At 40.6% G+C, this 17,344-nt stretch overlaps 3 long non-coding RNA genes across 3 annotated transcripts in view; 2 read left to right on the plus strand and 1 right to left on the minus strand.

Annotated features, from left to right (window-relative positions):
• The window catches only part of LOC141540896 (uncharacterized), a 72,932-nt gene that overhangs the window by 41,800 nt on the left and 13,788 nt on the right, over nt 1-17,344 (plus strand). The window contains exon 3 of the long non-coding RNA XR_012481607.1: nt 5,618-5,832. This is a non-coding gene — a long non-coding RNA (uncharacterized LOC141540896). The remainder of the gene's footprint in view (nt 1-5,617; nt 5,833-17,344) is intronic.
• Nucleotides 8,616-15,172, plus strand: LOC141540905 (uncharacterized). Its single transcript, XR_012481611.1, has 2 exons — nt 8,616-8,890; nt 14,663-15,172. It is a non-coding gene; the product is annotated as an uncharacterized LOC141540905 (long non-coding RNA).
• LOC141540872 (uncharacterized) lies at nt 8,882-12,912 on the minus strand. The gene is made up of 3 exons (XR_012481595.1): nt 12,803-12,912; nt 11,115-11,164; nt 8,882-8,961 (listed from the first exon to the last, which is right to left on the minus strand). It is a non-coding gene; the product is annotated as an uncharacterized LOC141540872 (long non-coding RNA).

The raw sequence follows: 17,344 nt of genomic DNA on the forward strand, positions 1-17,344 counted from the left end.
TTTACTTTCAATTTTATTGATTTCTCCTTTTAATTTTTGTATTTCGAGTTTAATTTTTGGTTGGGGGTTTATAATTTGGTCTTTTTCTAGCCTTTTAAGTTGTAAGCCCAATTCGTTAATCTTCTCTTTCTCAATTTTCTTCAAATAAGCCTCTAAAGATATAAAATTTCCCCTTATTACTGCTTTAGCTGCATCCCAAAGATTTTGATATGATGTCTCATCATTATCATTATCTTGGGTGAAATTGTTAATTGTTTCTATAATTTGCTCTTTCACCCAGTCATTCTTTAAGATGAGATTATTCAGTTTCCAATTACTTTTTGGTCTATTTACCCCTAACTTTTTACTGAATGTAGCTTTTATTGCATTGTGATCTGAGAAGAAGGCATTTATTATTTCTGCCTTCCTACATTTAATTTTGAGATCTTTATGTCCTAATATATGGTCAATTTTTGTATAGGATCCATGAACTGCTGAGAAGAAAGTATATTCCTTCCTATTGCCATTCAGTTTTCTCCAAAGGTCTATCATACCTAGTTTTTCTAATGTTCTATTTACTTTTTTAATTTCTTTCTTGTTTGTTTTGTGGTTTGATTTGTCTAAATCTGAGAGTGCTAGGTTGAGATCTCCCACTATTATAGTTTTACTGTCTATTTCTTCTTGCAGTTCTCTTAACTTTTCCTTTAGAAAGTTAGATGCTATACCACTTGGTGCATATATGTTTAGTATTGATATGGCTTCATTATTTATGCTACCTTTCAGCAGGATATAGTTTCCTTCCTTATCTTTTTTAACGAGATCTACTTCTGCTTTTGCTTGATCTGAGATAAGGATAGCTACCCCTGCTTTTTTGGCTTTACCTGAAGCATAATAAGCTCTGTTCCAACCTTTTACCTTTACTCTGTATGTATCTCCCTGCTTTAAGTGTGTTTCCTGTAGACAACATATTGTAGGGTTCTGCTTTTTGATCCAATCTGCTATCCGTCTCCGTTTGATGGGATCGTTCATCCCATTTACATTTACAGTTAAAATTACTAATTCTGTATTTCCTGCCATCGTATTATCCCCAGATTATACTTTTTTCCCTTGACCCCCCTGATCCCCCTCCCCGATATTTAATTTACAAACCCCCCTTGTGACGCGCAACCCTCCCTCTTTTTTTTTTTTTTTTTTTTTTTAGGATCCCTCCCCCCTCCCTCCAAGTCCCTTCACTTATTCTCCTTTTCCTTTCCCCTTTTCCTCTCCCCCCTTTTAATGAGGTGAGAGAAAATTCTCTGAAAAACAAATATGTTAATTATTTACTCTTTGAGCCTCTTCTGATGAGAGTAAGATTCACACAATGATTCTCCCCCTCACTAAGTTCCCTCAGATATGGTGTATTTTCTATGTCTCTTCCTGGGATGTAGTTTCCCTCTTTTTATCACTCCTTCCCCTTTTTCTGAACCGACCTCCTTCCCTTTACCACACCCCCCTTTTTTTCTTTTATATCAGTAAAATCAAATTATCCTTGAGTATTTTTTATATACCCACAACAAAGTTACAGTTCTCAAGGGTTCTGTGTACCTTTTTCTGTTTCTCTTCAGTCTTGTGGATGTAGATCAAATTTTTTGTTTAAGTCTGGTTTTTTTCTTAGAAACATATAGAATTCCTCTGTTTCATTGAATGACCATCTTCTTCCATGGAAAAAGATGCTAAACTTAGCTGGGTAGTTCATTCTTGGTTGCAGTCCTTGATCTTTTGCCTTTCGGAATATCAGGTTCCAGGCCCTTCTATCTTTTAATGTGGAGGCAGCCAGATCTTGGGTGACCCTTATTGTGGCACCTTGGTATTTAAATTGTTTTTTTCTAGCTGCTTGCAGGATTTTCTCCTTTGTGTGGTAATTCTGCAGCTTAGCCACAATATTCCGTGGTGTTCTTTTTTTAGGGTCTATTTCAGAAGGAGTTCGATGAATTCTTTCCACATCTACTTTCCCTTCTGTTTCTATTATCTCTGGACAGTTCTCTTTGATAATTTCCTGTAAAATAGAATCTAGGCTCTTTTTTTGGTCATAGTTTTCTGGAAGTCCAATAATCCGCAGATTATCTCTCCTAGATCTATTTTCCAGGTCTATAGATTTTCCCAGTAAGTATTTGACGTTGTTCTCCAGCTTCTCATTTTTTTTGTTTTGTTTGACTGATTCTTGGGTTCTCTGTGAATCATTCATTTCTATTTGTTCCATCCTGACTTTTAAGGAGTTATTTTCTTCTTTCACAGTTTTTAGTTCTTTTTGTAAATGCCCAATTTCATTTTTAAATGAATTATTTTGCTCTATTGAATTTTTTTCCATTTCCCTAATTTTTTTTTTTTGAGAATTATTTTCTTTTTCCAATTCAGAAATTCTATTTTCTTGAGACTTTTTTATCTTTTCCAATTCAGAAATCCTACTTTCCTGTGTTTTTTTAACCTTTTCTAATTCACTAATTTTGTTTCCCTGCATCTCCTGTGAATTCTTTATTTTTTCCAACTCCAATTTCAGGACGTTGTTATTCTCTATCATAACTTCCCTTTCCTTGCCCCATTTTTCTTCGATCTCCCTCAATTTCTTAAGAGCTTCTTCTAGGAGAGAGTTATGTGATGGGGGGCAGGAATCGTTCCCCTTTAGGTTGTTATCTTCTGAATCTTTGCTGTTAACTTCCTCGGGGTTGGATACCCGCTCTTTCTCTGTATAGAAGGAATCTATAGTTTTTCTAGCTTTTTTGCTCATACTTAAAAAATGTTTTGGGGTCTGTCCCTGGGGTAGGAAATTATTTACTTCTTTACCAGCTTCCTCCCAGACCGGATGGATGCAGCGGCCCCTGCGCCCGCGCTAAGATAGAGCTCTGGGAGAGAGTTCCCCACCCCCTCCCTGGAAGCGCCTCAGAGGTGATTAGCACTGCTGTGCTTCGAGGGCGTAGAATAGTGAAGACAGCAAGAAGCTCAGCCTATGTGTCCGGGTGGGGAGTGGACGTCTGCAGCAGGTGACGTGAGAAGCCCCTGCGCTCAAACTGGAAGTGTCTGCCAGAAACCGCGGTCCCTAGTTCAAAGGTTCCGCTTCTCTGGGACTTCCTGGAGCTGAGTTCCACTCCCTCCAGCTAAGCTAGGCAGTGTGTGTTGCCTTGGGCCGTATCCACCCACTTGTCAGTCTCTTAACTATTCTCAGGAGGGAGCTGAGGCCACACCCCCTGGTGCCTGAGTCACCCCCAGGGTCCGGGAAAATCTAATCTGAGTTTTAAAATATTTTGGCTTTCTCTTCTGAACTGCTAAATAATTAGCAGAGAAGAGCTAACAGCCTGTGCCAGATTCCTTTACCTCAGTGGCTTCTCTGATCCCAGAGCCCCTCCCAGCGCAATGGGCGCAGTGTGCCCCTACCCCACCGTCTGTGCTGGTCTTTCTTATTCCTCCCCTGAGAACTGACCTTTCCTGTTGAAACTCCAGATTCTCTTCAGCTGGTAAGTCGTGCTTCCAGTCCTTGTGGTATCTGTCAGTCCTGAGCTAATTCTGAGACTTAATTTATCTAATTGGTTGTGAGGGAGTGAGGACGTTCACTGAGTCGTGTGTTTCCTCTCCGCCATCTTGGCTCCGCCCCCTCACCCAGTCATTCTTTAAGATTCAGATTCCAATTACTTTTTGGTCTATTTACCCCTAACTTCTTATGGAATATAGCTTTTATTGTATTGTGATCTGAGAAGAAGGCATTTATTATTTCTGCCTTCCTACATTTAATTTTGAGATCTTTATGTCCTAATACATGGTCAATTTTTGTATAGGTTCCATGAACTGCTGAGAAGAAAGTATATTCCTTTCTATCACCATTCAGTTTTCTCCAAAGGTCTATCATACCTAGTTTTTCTAATGTTCTATTTACTTTTTAAATTTCTTATTTGTTTTGTGGTTTGATTTTCTAAATCTGAGAGTGCGAGGTTGAGATCTCCCACTGTTATAGATTTACTGTCTATTTCTTCTTGCAACTCTCTTAACTTTTCCTTTAGAAAGTTAGATGCTATACCACTTGGTGCATATATGTTTGGTATTGATATGGCTTGATTGTTTATGCTACCTTTCAGCAGGATGTCGTTTCCTTCCATATCTCTTTTAATTAGATCAGTTTCTGCTTTTGCTTGATCTGAGATAAGGATGTGGGCCAAGATTTCTCAGCAAAAGTGGTTTTGGAACTCTTCCACTGATGGGAGGCTATTGGATCTTTCTAAATGGTAGATGGCAGGTTACAGTTAGTACTGAGGAGAGGAACCAGCCTGAAGGCCTTGATAACAAGGATGTCCTCTTGGAAGAAATGCATCAGGACTGGTGAGGTGGTGTGCAAGAGAAGGGACTGAATGGGACCAGGAGGTGGTTTCCCAGAGGCTCTAGCAGCTCAGGCCTTGGTTTCAGGACATCACATGGTTCCTCTTCTCAGAGGATTGTAGGACAGGAAAGGTCAGACCTGGCTCTAAATTTCAGGAAGCCACATGATCCCTATTTTTAAAGGTCAGTAGGGGAAAAGAGGTCAGACCCTCAGCCAAAATTTCAGGCAGTCATGTGACCTACAGGACCTAGACAGCATTGCTGTTTCATTGGCCAATGGTTACTTCCTTTTCAGTCCATCCAATGAAGCTGAGACTTTTGCTATTTAATCCATTCCCTAGTTTTGGCCTGGGACCTCACATCATGCTGGGCTGCTCCCTTGGTGTGCTGGGACCTCTCCTTACGAGGAGGGAACCCATGCTTTCTGTGGGCATGTGGACATGTCTCAGAGTAGCCCATTTGAGTCAGGGGGTTGCACACAGATTCCTGCTTTTTTCCCTCTGTCCTTGTTTTTTGCCTGGGGGTCAGATTTTTTTCTTCCATAAGTGAGGAATGTGGTTAGGTGTGTAAAAAATTGTAATTCTTTCACTTTGGTCACTTGCTGTCTGAGCAACATGGGATTAAGGGAGCAAAGGAGAAACATTGGGAACAGAAATTTTGACAATGAATGTTGAAAACTCTATTTGGAAAAATAATAATTTTAAGATTAAAGTCATAAATTTTAAAGTAAATACTATACTCTATGAAATCTTTCCAAAGTAAGATCTCAGCCTTCTGCCATCTTCTCTCGTTTTCCTCCCTCTCCTTTTGTCTCAATTTTCCCCTCTTTATGTCTTCCCTCCCTTCCTCAGTTGGCCTCCCTCCCTGGTGCCTTGTCTCTTTTTCTCCTTCCTATCTGCCCTGTCTCCACCCCCCTCTCACAATCAGCCCTCTGTTGAAATCTTTCCAGTATTTTACTGGGGTTGCTGATGTGTCTTGTTCAATTCCAATTGTAACCCCTGCCTATTTGAATTTTTTGTCCTTCCAAAATTTTGCCTTTGATCTGAGGGATTTTGAAATTTGGCACGTTTCTCCCTATGTGTTTTCCACAATAGATTTTGTTGAGATGGTAGTGTGTAATGGTCCAAGGAGGAGTCAGGCACAGTGAAACTGGAGGTAAAGAAGCAATAATGCCTGAGTCCCCTGGAAGTGGGTCTGCTGTCAACTCCCAGGGACCACCTCATGGGTGGGAACTCTGGTGGAATTGAGATGCACATCATCAACAGGAGGCGTCTCTTTTTCTGATTGGCTGTTCCAGGGACCTCATAGACCTCCTTAAGCTGTGGGAGGAGGAAGCAGGTCCTCTTTGGCCTGGTGTTCTGGGAGTCACCAGGAGGTCAGCTTGGCAGGAGGAGAACATGTGAATAAAAGACCTTGAGCTTGCACATGGCTGTTCTTAAACCCTCTACTGTGTATCTAAACCATCCTTCTTATGGAATGATGGCCAGAGATCTTTGAAGACCTCAGACAGAGGTAAGCATGGTAAAACTGGTTTAACACTGCAAAAGAAAGTGAATGGAGGGAGATTCCTCTGAGGACCTGGGTATTAGGAGACACTGGCAATAGTGAATGCAGAGTGGAACCAGGACATTCACAAATGTCCTGAATGCTTAGAGTTATCATAAGTGGTGCCCAAACTTGGGGTGTGCTGTAGACTGCCAGGCCCCCAGTAATTAATCTTGAAGACAAGGTAGTGCCTCACCCAGGAGGGAATGCAGAGAGGCATTATGGATCTAAGGATACCTAGGATCAAGCTCCAGCCCACAGCTATGCATGTGGCTCATGTAAATAGGTTAAAGAGCCAGATGGATGGTCTTTCAACAAAGGTCACTTCTGAAGAACAGCAGGAACTTGCTTTCAAGCTCCAAGGCCTTTACTCCTATGCCCATTAAATACACCTCAGCAAGAAAAAAATCCAGAGCTAATCAGGATGCTTGAGGGTAGAGAGTAAAAAATACAAGAAGTCTAGGTTGAGTTAGAGCTCAACCAAAAAATCACATGACAAAGAATTAAAAAAGAGAAGACAATTACAGGCTGAATTAGAGGTTGAGTTAGAGAAAGGAGAAAAAGTTAGCTAAGAGCAGTTAGGACAGCAGAAAGACTTCTGCCTACTGGCTGAAACTGAGAAGGAAAAAAACTAGCAGAAAGCTGGTGAACCTGCCATATGGAAACTAACCAAAGGAATCCTCTTTAGCATTTTGTTAATTTATCTCATTTGCTGCTGCTTAAGAGGATCTACTGGCCAAAGTAGGCATTTTACTACAGAAACTACCCTGCTAATGGGGATGGGATTTGGTTCTTTTCATATGCAAATTCAGTTTCTGCTTCAGTTCTGCCCACCACTGAGCATGTGCCTTTGGGGATTTTCCATTTCCTGACCCTCCTACCTCCACTCCACCTTCAGTGGCCTGAGGAGGAGGAGTGGGAAGGGCAATGATATCAGCAGGGCCCACTAGCCCCTAAGTCTTCATTACAAAAGGTGGGAAGTGTCTTCATTGCCTCAGTCAAGGAGAGATGATGGTCAGAGTCTCTCTGAAAATGCTGCATTCCAACCTGCTCAGTTAGTCTCTAACAAGCCTGTGTGGGTAAGAGTTTGCAGTTAGAGAGTAGTTTTTATGCCTATAGGACTACAGAGATGTTTTCTGGGAAACTGGAACTCCTCTTGGCTCACCTTGCAGAGCTTTTGCTTCCACTCAGTGTGAGCTTGATGGCCTCATCCCTGAGGGTGCTTATAAGACACTTGTCTATTCATAGGAGGGTTTGGGAAACTGAGGAATGTGTAACTATTGTTCCATTCAGTAATATAGACACTGTGTGATCTGTGACCCAGGAGGAGAAGGAACATCAGATTTATGGACTCACACTGGTGCAAAACAATTGGGTGATTTATTTATTCAAACTTTTGACTTCCAGCAACAGAAATCAGGGATATTAGAACTGCAGCTGTAACACCTGAACGTCCTTTGCTCGTCATCTGTATGAACGACACACCACTGAAAAGGTGGCTAGACCCACATGTAGATCACACAGCTATTAGAAGTCCCAGCTGGTCTGGTAATTGGCAAAAGATTACAGCAAACGCCCATATGTCTGGCACAAAAGGATCTATAGGAGCTGAAATTAGTGCTACCTCTGAGATGGGAATTTAAAGATGAGAAGTTTTTATTTTACAACTGAAAGGTTCTGCCTCAATCAGTGGGAAAGAGATCTTACAAAGTGAAAACATTCAGCTTCAGTAGGTATAGAATAGGAGCAACTTCATCAAGGACATTTACAAGCTTCTGCAAGTCCTTGGAATGCACCAGAATTTGTCATTGAGTGGAGAAAAAAAGTAAATGGATAGATGGAGACAATGGAAACTCTTCAGTTTGGCCATATGATGGCCTGGGGAGAGGCTTTGCTCTGTTTTCCACTTATACCCAATGCCTCCAAATTATTGGGTGGAAAACCAACACGCCACCTGACAAAGTCACTGAGTCATTGCTGCAGGACATGATTTTTCTTGTATACACCTGCCTCTGTGCCTTTCTTGACCAAAAGGTGTATATAATGGAAATTGCTGACTCAATACATGCCGCCTCCTTGACATCCATCCACCTAGAAATCCCGCCTCCTTGACATTCTTCCTCCTTGACATCCTGCCTCTATGACATCCTGCCTCTTTATCATCCCGCCTCCTTGACATCCATCCGCCTAGACATCCCGCCTCCTTGACATTCTTCCTCCTTGACATCCTGCCTCCTTGACATCCTGCCTCTTTATCATCCCGCCTCCTTGACATCCTTCCTCCATGACATCCTGCCTCTTTGACATCCTGCCAACATGACATCCTTCCTCCTTGAAATCCTGCCTCCAATATATCCTTCCTCCTTGACCTCCTGCCTCCTCCATGACATCCTTCCTCCATGACATCATGCTTCCTTGAGGTCCTTCCTCCATGACATCCTGCCTTCTTGACATCCTTCCTTCTTGACATTCTTCCTCCTTGACATTCTTCCTCCTTGACATCCTGCCTCCATGACAGCCTGCCTCTATGACATCCTGCCTCTTTATCATCCCGCCTCCTTGACATCCAGCCAACATCACATTCTATGTGTGTGTGTTTGTGGGGGGTTGGGGGTGGTGGAATTAGCACTTGTGGCTCTTAAGAGCGTCCACTCCAACACGTGCCTAGCCTAAAAATGTGAAAGAGGCCACAGCCTCTTCTGTGGGAGGGAGTACTGGGTGGGCTCACTTCTTCATTATCCTCTCCTTGGGGCCAGTTGGAGGAGGGTTCCAATATCTCGGGGCAGGTGTCACATTCTGTGGGAGGCTCCGGCTCTATTTTGACTGGCCGATTTGGCCAACGAATAGTCACTTTTATAATAAATGGTGGGCTTTCTTCTTCCTCTGATTCTTCTCCTAGGTCCTCTCCTAGGTCTTGACCTAGGTCGATAGAGGTATCAGAGGAACTACTAGATGGGGCATCGCTGTCAAAAAAGACATTTGGGCTTTCCTCCAAAGAAGCACTGCTGCTTAAGGGAGCAACAAGGTGAGGGGGATCTGGGAATAGAAATTTTTTTAATTTTTGGAAACAGCTCCTCTGCTCCTCCTGGACCAAGTCTGTGAATGAAGAAGGAAAAGATGAGCAAAGGGGAAGGAATCAGGAAGCACATTTGGGGTGGGAAAGATAGCAGCAGCATAGGGTTTATGACCTACCAAGAGTGATCCCTGGCCTTTGGAGGATAACTGGGCCCTTTTCAGTGTGCTCCAGCATATGCTCTCCCTCCTTACATACTTGGAGGAAGCCCAAGAGGCAACTCCATTGCTTCCCATTTTTCTGGGAACCGACTTATTTGTACAGTTGTTAGTATGGGGTCACCCCCTTAGACTGGGAGCTCCTCCAGACCAGAGCCTGGCTTGGGCCATTCTTTATATGCCTCAGTGCTTAATATGGAGCTTGGCCCAGAGTACATAATGTTTATTGACTGTGGCCTCCATTCTTTCTTCCCCCTTTCTCACTCTTCTTAACTCTACACTGTCATTTCTCACTTTCTTACTAATTAAACGCAAAGTTACTCTCATAATTTCCAAAGTATAAAAGTGAATGGATTGTTTGCTGTTTAATTTATTGAATATTTTGCCCAATGTAGTCAATATTTTTCTTTGACATTTGCTTTCAAGATTTTTGCTTTCTAGGTTTTTTCCCCTGATTCCCACTTACAATTATTGAAACACATTTATAATTATGCAAACTTTTATATAAAAGTTGTGAATAAATACATAATCTTCTACCTTAATGAAAAATAAAAGTCTCCAAAAAATTAAGTTAAAAGTAGAGAGAAGAGTGAAATAAAGAATGCTTCTATCTATATTCAGACATAATCATTCCTTTTCTGAGAATGGATGGGTTTTTTTTGTTTTTGTTTTTTGTGTAAGCCCTTCAGAGTAGTTGTGGATGATTGTATTCACGGGAATAACAAAATCATTTTCAGTTGTTTACCCCAGAACATTGCTGTCATTTCACGTATGGCATATTTCACTCTGTTCATGGAGGACTTTGCAGGTTTGGGTTTTTTTTTTTTTTTTTTTCACCTGAGAACATTCTTCTCATCATTTCCCAGGGAACAATGATATGTCATCAGAGGAACTTGCCTCAAAAATTTTTTTTTTTTTTTTTTTTTCCATTTACCATTGCTAATTGTATTTGCCTTCATTTATTCTCTCTCTTTTTAGTCTGACTTTCCTCAAAGGTGTTTCATTATTGATCAAGGACTTCCCCAAAATAATCTGAGCTTTTGTCACCTCCCCTCTTCCCATATTCCATTCCCCTGCTATTTTCCTGCAGGCTAAAATAGAGTTCCATATCCCTAGTTTATATTTAGGGTATCTCCTATTTGAACCAAGACTGATAAGAGCAAAATTCACTCAACCAACTTCTGGTCGCTCTCTTCCCCTTCAGTGAAAAACACTTTCATGCCTCTTTTTCTTATGGCAGGTAATTTGCACCATTCCACTTCTTTCCCCCCCTTTTTCCTGTACATTCCTGCATCAGTCTTTCCATCAATTTTTTAAAAAAGATATTATCCTTTCATATTCCACTCATATTCCTTCTTCTCTGGCTACTTATACTCCTTTTACCTATCAGAATAAGGATAATGTCCTAAGCAGTTAAAAGTGTCATCATCCTATGTTGCAATGTAAACAGATCAAGCTGAAACCCATCCCAGGTGTATTGACCCTGCTTCAGTCTCTCACTTGAGCTCTCTTCCCAAATTCCCACATATTATCTTTTGGACATTTTGTCCCATTTGTCCAACTGAACCAAAAGCTCAAAGTGACCAAAACAGAATCTGTTCCTTGTCCTGCACTCTCTGCCCTCTTCTGAACTTCCCCTTTCTGTCACCCAGGTTTACATGCTCAGTCATCCACCAGTCTTCCCTTTGCTTAGCCCACATATCATCCATTGAGTTAGGCATCTTTTAATTCCTTCCTCAACATTTTCCCCCCAGAAGTTTTCTTTTCTTTAGTCGCATAGCAAACAACCAGTTCACCCTGTTCACCTGTCTCCTACACTCTTTTGATAGCTTCATTGTTCCATTAGGATTATGCCTTCTGACATGACTTTTCCATACTCTATATTTATCTGGCATATTGTTGGTGTGCTTTTGGTCTTACCACTTAGAATGAATTTTTGGGCATATCTTCCTCATTTAATATAGTGCCTGATAAAAGAACAAATGTTACTACATATTTCTTGAGTAATTGATTCTCACCTTGAGGCAATATCAGATTTTTTTTCCCCATCCTGAGGTTCAAGAATTTCCTGAGGGAAAAAAATGTCAACAAATAAATGTTAAGCTTTGGTTCCAATCACTACCCCATCTTCCCAGCTAAATGAGCAGCAAGTAGTATAAGAAAGCCCTAATAGCTCATTGGGCACAGCCCAGCTATTGCCTTTCATCATCTTATTTGTTGTTACAATAGAGCCAGCCCCAACATAATTGTTAAAATTTTTTTTATCCATTTTAACCAATTTGATCCATTCCTAAAGATCCCTTTCTCTCTTTCCTCCTTTCTCCATCCCTTCTTTCTTCTCTCCTCATCATTCAAAGCAATCCAAAGGCAGCAATGGAGAAAATCCTTTGTATGTCAATAGAAGAAAAAGAGAATGGAATCTAGAAGGCAACTGTCTGTCTGCATAAAGAAGAATCTGTCAAGTTCATTTGTTTGCTCTGGTGGATAACTTCTATCAGACGGCCCAAAACACAAAATTTCTGAGAATAATTTCAATTTTCTTTGATTTCAAAACATCCTATGGACCTATCACGCTTACAGTCCATGGGCTGGATTCCTGCTACTTCTTTCCCCAAAGAGTTCTCTCCTATTTGTATGCTCAAATGCACAAGACCTAAGGGCAAAGTACAAACTATGATATGGGCCAGAAGGGCCAGAAAAAGAGGCCTGAAAGTCTTAACACTTCTACCCTGGACAAACCTTTCTTAACCCTTTCAGTGTTTTAAGGCACACTACCTCTCTAAGAAGAAATGACAGATTGGCTACCCAACTACAGGAGATAATTTTTTCACACATTCATACAACAACCTTGTCCACCCCATCTAATCAAAAAATAAAAATCATAAAAAAATAAGAGGAAAACATATTCGTTTTGAGATTGCAATTTTTTTTTTTTTTAACAATTTAAAATATGGTTTGGAGAAAGATGGAAGTTTTCAAAAGGTGAATTGTCAGAAAAAGGTTAAGAAATATGATGCTGCACTGCCCCATCTCCTCTCCACCTAAGGGGATCCACAAGTCTCTGATGATTCAGCTTGATCCCCCATTGGATGGAATTGTTTGAATGTTCTAACAATGAGTATTAGGAGGCAGTCTTGAGATCATATCAGAAAGAAAGAGAGAGAGAGAGAGAAAGAGAGAGAGAGGAAGCACCTCCCTTCTCTCCTTTGCACTGCACTCAAACCTTTCCCAACATACCATCTCATTTGATCCTTATGGCAACCCTGTGAGGAAATAAAGGCAAACAGGTTTGCCTCAGGAACACTCAGCTCTGTGTGAGGTTGAATTTGAAAGTTTTGTCATCCTAACTCCCAGGCCCTGGTCTTTGTTCTACTCAAGAACAGAGAAGCTTCTTCAGGATAACAACAAAAAGCTATTTTCTTTATAAGTGAGTCTCAAATGGTTTGAGTTACCTCAGCAGAGTTTACAAGAGAGTGTACTCTCTCATGATCTCAGTTGTATCCCCCCATTGAGTACAGAGGAACAACCATCTTGTCCATGTCCTATTGCTGGTACAAGGTATATCTCTCACATTGATATCTAGAAACAATGACTTCCCACAAAATGACACACCTCCCCCCCACCAAATACAAACTCGCTCATTCCTCCTTCTCCATATTTGACTTTACCTATCCCCAGAATAGTGTGTTATTGTAAAGCCTCCTACCTGTAAGGACTTGTGGAAGATGAGACAAAGGCAATCTCTCAGTTGCTTTCTATCTTTTCTCTCAATATCTATCTTCTCTATATCTATCTCTGTCTTCTCTAACTTCTCTACCTCTATACCCTTCCCCCCCAACCCCCTCCCTGAGCCCTCCCCCTTTGCCTCCCCTCCTCCCTGTCCCTCCCCTTTCCTCCTCCCCCCTTCCCCCTCCCCCCCTGCCCCCTGCCCCCCTCCTACCACTTCTCTCCTCTCCTTCTCTCCTACCACCTGTCTCCTCTCCTTCTCCTATTACTTCTCTCCTTCTCTCCTCCTCCTTCCACCTCTCTCCCTTTCGCTCTGTCTTTGGCTCTGGCGCTCTCTGGCTCTCTCCCTCACTCTCTCTATCTCTCTCTCCTGCTCTCTCTCCCTCTCTCTCTACCGCACAGAGCACAGCGGTTGAGATTCCTGGGCTTTTATCCTAGTAACTGTTTGTGAGGTAGCGATGACATCACATGCAACCCTTCTTCTGTTCTATCACTTGAGTTCTTCCAGTCACCTCTGTGATTGCAAGGCTGGAGTATATGTACAGAAACAGGAAGCTTGTTGGTTACATAGTTCCTGAACCTAAGCCACTCTGCCTTAATTGGCTTTCAAACTGTATGGCCCACTGATTCTCATTACATACTTTTGTCATTTTCCACCCAGAGGGTATCTTTACAAAAGATGAAAAGTATTTCGCAACATTTAACTTTGTATATCTTTGTGTTTGTCTGACCGTTCATTAATAAGGGAAAAAAAAAATAGATTTGTATCTGACGTGCAGAGATAAGAAGGAAATGTTATTCTTCCATGTCAAACTTTTTTTGATTCAGCTTTCATTGCTTTTCTCTTTCTGGTTCAAGTCCAGGACAGATAATTTGCTTTCTTTACTGACAGGACAACATAACTGGTATTTTCCTTCTTCTCCTCCTCTCTACCTTCCCGATATTCTTTACCTCCATTCATATCCTTTTGTTAAACTTCATTTTGTTTATTTTTTTTTGAAGCTTTTTATTTGCAAAACGTAGGCAAGGATACATATTTATCCTTAAAAAACCTTGCATTTCAATTACTCCCACCTTCCCAACCACTAACCAGATTACATGCCATCCACAATATGTTTAACATGGATAAAATACATTTTCCTTCCAAAATAGGCATGCAAATTTACACAATAATGTTGCTGTGCAGTCAAAATGTGATCATTAAGTAAAAAAAAAAAAATTGGGAAAGAATATAAAATTTAAGCAATTAATACCAAAATGTGTGAAAATGAAATACTGTCAGGTACCCTCAGTTCCCACAGGCCTCTCTCTGGGTGAAATGACTCTCATCATCCCAAGATCATTGCCCTAGGCGTGAATGACCTCATTGTTGAAGAGAGCCACTTCCATCAGAATTGATCATCCTATAATCTTGAGTTGCCACTTACAATGATGTCCTGGTTCTCCTCACTTTACTTAGCATCAGTTCATGTTAGTCTCATGTAAGCTGTAAAAACATCTTTTAAAGATCTCTCATTAAGGCCTAGTAGACGCTATGGAAATTGTCATCTCTGCTCTGGCTGTGTTAAGGGAAGTTGGAATAGATTGAGAATGTTAGGGAAAAACAGAAAAGCAGTTGATTCCCTTTAAATACTGGCAGGCAATAGCCTACTCCTCAAGCCTTTTCTGATTCACAGAGGAAAGAGTAAAAGATTTGTGTGGACTGCCAAAAACAACCAAAAAGTAACATTGTTGTTGTTGTTGTTTTAATTGTAGAAGTGAGATTTGGCTTGTAACTTAAATTTTTTATCTGAAAAAAAAATCCCTAAAACTTATCTGGATCTGGTTTGTACTTTGAAAGCCTGGAGACCTGAGAATATGCAGCTCTCAATTGAGACAGGTGAAAGAGGACAAAGAAAGAGGGTATCAGTCAAAGAATGTAACCAGAAAGTGAAGAGGAGTCATTTTCTGGAATTTCTCTTCAATTGTAAGTATGTTAAGCTTCTTGAAAGTATCTTGTGAGGAACCTTGTTATCCCTGAGAAATAACTAGTTGGATTTACAAGGATCCCAATGAAGGATGAGGTTATTGATAATCTACAACTTGGTTAAGTAGAAATAATTTCTAGTGAGTGGCTTTTACACCTGGAATGTTGTGCTTAAGGCCACCTCCTTAGATATCAAGATGAGTTGTAAATTTTAGATGATGGGTCTCTATTACAATGGCATGAGATAATCACTATTCATTCACTGGTATGTGCTAGAATTGTGAATTTGGTTACTTTAATCACAAAAACTTAGAGATTCGTGTGCAGACATTGAAACATTACAGAAAATGTCCATCTGTATGTGATATAATTTAACGTTAAAAATTAGGAAGATAAAACAAAGTTTTGGTAACTTATCTTAAGAGGTCACATATTTGTATCCCCTAACTAGATGAAATATATTGCTTTCTAAAATGTTTATTGGGTAATTTGTAAAAGTTATGACCTATGCTTTAAAATTTCATCAGCTTGGCTGGACATTTGTATGAGCTTTATAAAATTTGGCCCAAAGTTATTTAGATATTAGCTAAACTATGGAAGGTTTCAAAATCAAGTGACAAGAAAGATTGATTTGTAAAAGCAATTGACAGTTTGAATGCAACATCCACTATGAATAGCACAAGGTAATGTGTTGATTAAAAAAAAAGAAAAAAGCAACGACTTTTCTTCATTGGTGTGTATGTTGAATTGGAAAAAGACTATAAGTTAAGATTCCTATGCATTGTTGTGACAGGCTGTGTTCTGTTTATTCAGCGGTTACTTATGGAAATTTTGAAGTTGCTCATGAAATAGCGATTATTTTCATTATACTGAAATCTAAAATTGTTAAATAGTATTGATGCAATAGGTTGATAGAAGGAAAGTGAAATCATGGTAGAATGGTGGAGAAAGAGAGAGAGGGAGGCAGGAGAGAGGAGGGCATAGAGAGTAGCAGAATGTTTTAGCTGGTACCAAAATGTATTTCCAAGACCCAGAGTTTGAGAGATATAATGGACACCTGCAGTGGTAGATATGAGGTGAAGTTGGAGCAGATAGAAAGGGGATTTAATAATGTGGAAAGAAAGGGTCATTCTTTAGTGGAATTTGCCATTTGCCAGGAGAAAGGAAACAGCAGTTTGGGTCATGCTAAATCCTAAAAGGGGCTAAGCATCCTAACAGTGTTAGCTCTAAGGAGAAGTGGGTTTGGAAAGCTTGGTGGCATTAGGAGTGATACCACATGGCATAGGGAAAGGACAAGGATACCATGAGTCAGAGTGTCGTGAGGGGGGGGCTGACCCAGAGGAGGCCAGTGGTCTTGGGGTTGCCCATGGGTAGAATTTGTGAGAAGGATTTGAGCCCCAAAACATGAATGGGATTTCTGGTTAAGCAGGCCAGGGAAGTAGACTTCTGCCCCTGTTTTGTAAACTTGCCGGGTTTGGAAAAAAGCTTGGTTCTGGATGGAGAATTCCAGTCTCTTCATCTTTAAATTTCTGGAGCAGTTCAGAACAGGTATATTTCGAAGGGCAAGGGGGACGGTCTGCCAGGGAGCTAAAGGGCTACCAAAAGGTGCAGCCCCTTTGATACAGCAGTGTTTCTATGGAGCCTATACCCCAAAGAGATCTTAAAGGAGGGAAAGGGGTCCTCATGTGCACAAATGTTTGTGACAGCCCTTTTGATAGTGGCTAGAAACTGGAAACTGAGTGGATAGCTATCAGTTGGAGAATGACTGAATAAACTGTGGTATATGAATGTTATGGAATATTATTGTATGTTTTGCCCAGATAAATTCTGCAGCAAGATTTGAGTCCAGGTCCTCTTGACTCTATGTCATAGTGTCTCCATGTTGCCTCTTATTAGAGACATTGCATTTTTCTATATATCCATATTTTTCTAATATTCTTTTTTTTTTTAATTTTTTTATTCATTTTTCCAAATTATCCCCTCCCTCCCTCCACTCCCTCCCCCCGATGACAGGCAATCCCATACATTTTACAAGTGTTACAATATAACCTATATACAATATATGTGTGTAAATACCATTTTCTTGTTGCACATTAATTATTAGCTTCCAAAGGTATAAGTAACCTGGGTAGATAGACAGTAGTGCTAACAATTTACATTCACTTCCCAGTGTTCCTTCTCTGGGTGTAGTTATTTCTGTCCATCATTGATCAACTGGAAGTGAGTTGGATCTTCTTTATGTTGAAGATTTCCACTTCCATCAGAATACATCCTCATACAGTATTGTTGTTGAAGTGTATAGTGATCTTCTGGTTCTGCTCATTTCACTCAGCAACAGTTGATTTAAGTCTCTCCAAGCCTCTCTGTATGCCTCCTGCTGGTCATTTCTTACAGAGCGATAATATTCCATAACCTTCATATACCACAATTTACCCAACCATTCTCCAACTGATGGACATCCATTCATCTTCCAGTTTCTAGCTACAACAAAAAGAGCTGCCACAAACATTTTGGCACATACAGGTCCCTTTCCGCTCTTTAGTATTTCTTTGGGAT

Source organism: Sminthopsis crassicaudata, chromosome 1 (assembly GCF_048593235.1).
Source record: "Sminthopsis crassicaudata isolate SCR6 chromosome 1, ASM4859323v1, whole genome shotgun sequence".
NCBI lineage: Eukaryota > Metazoa > Chordata > Mammalia > Dasyuromorphia > Dasyuridae > Sminthopsis > Sminthopsis crassicaudata.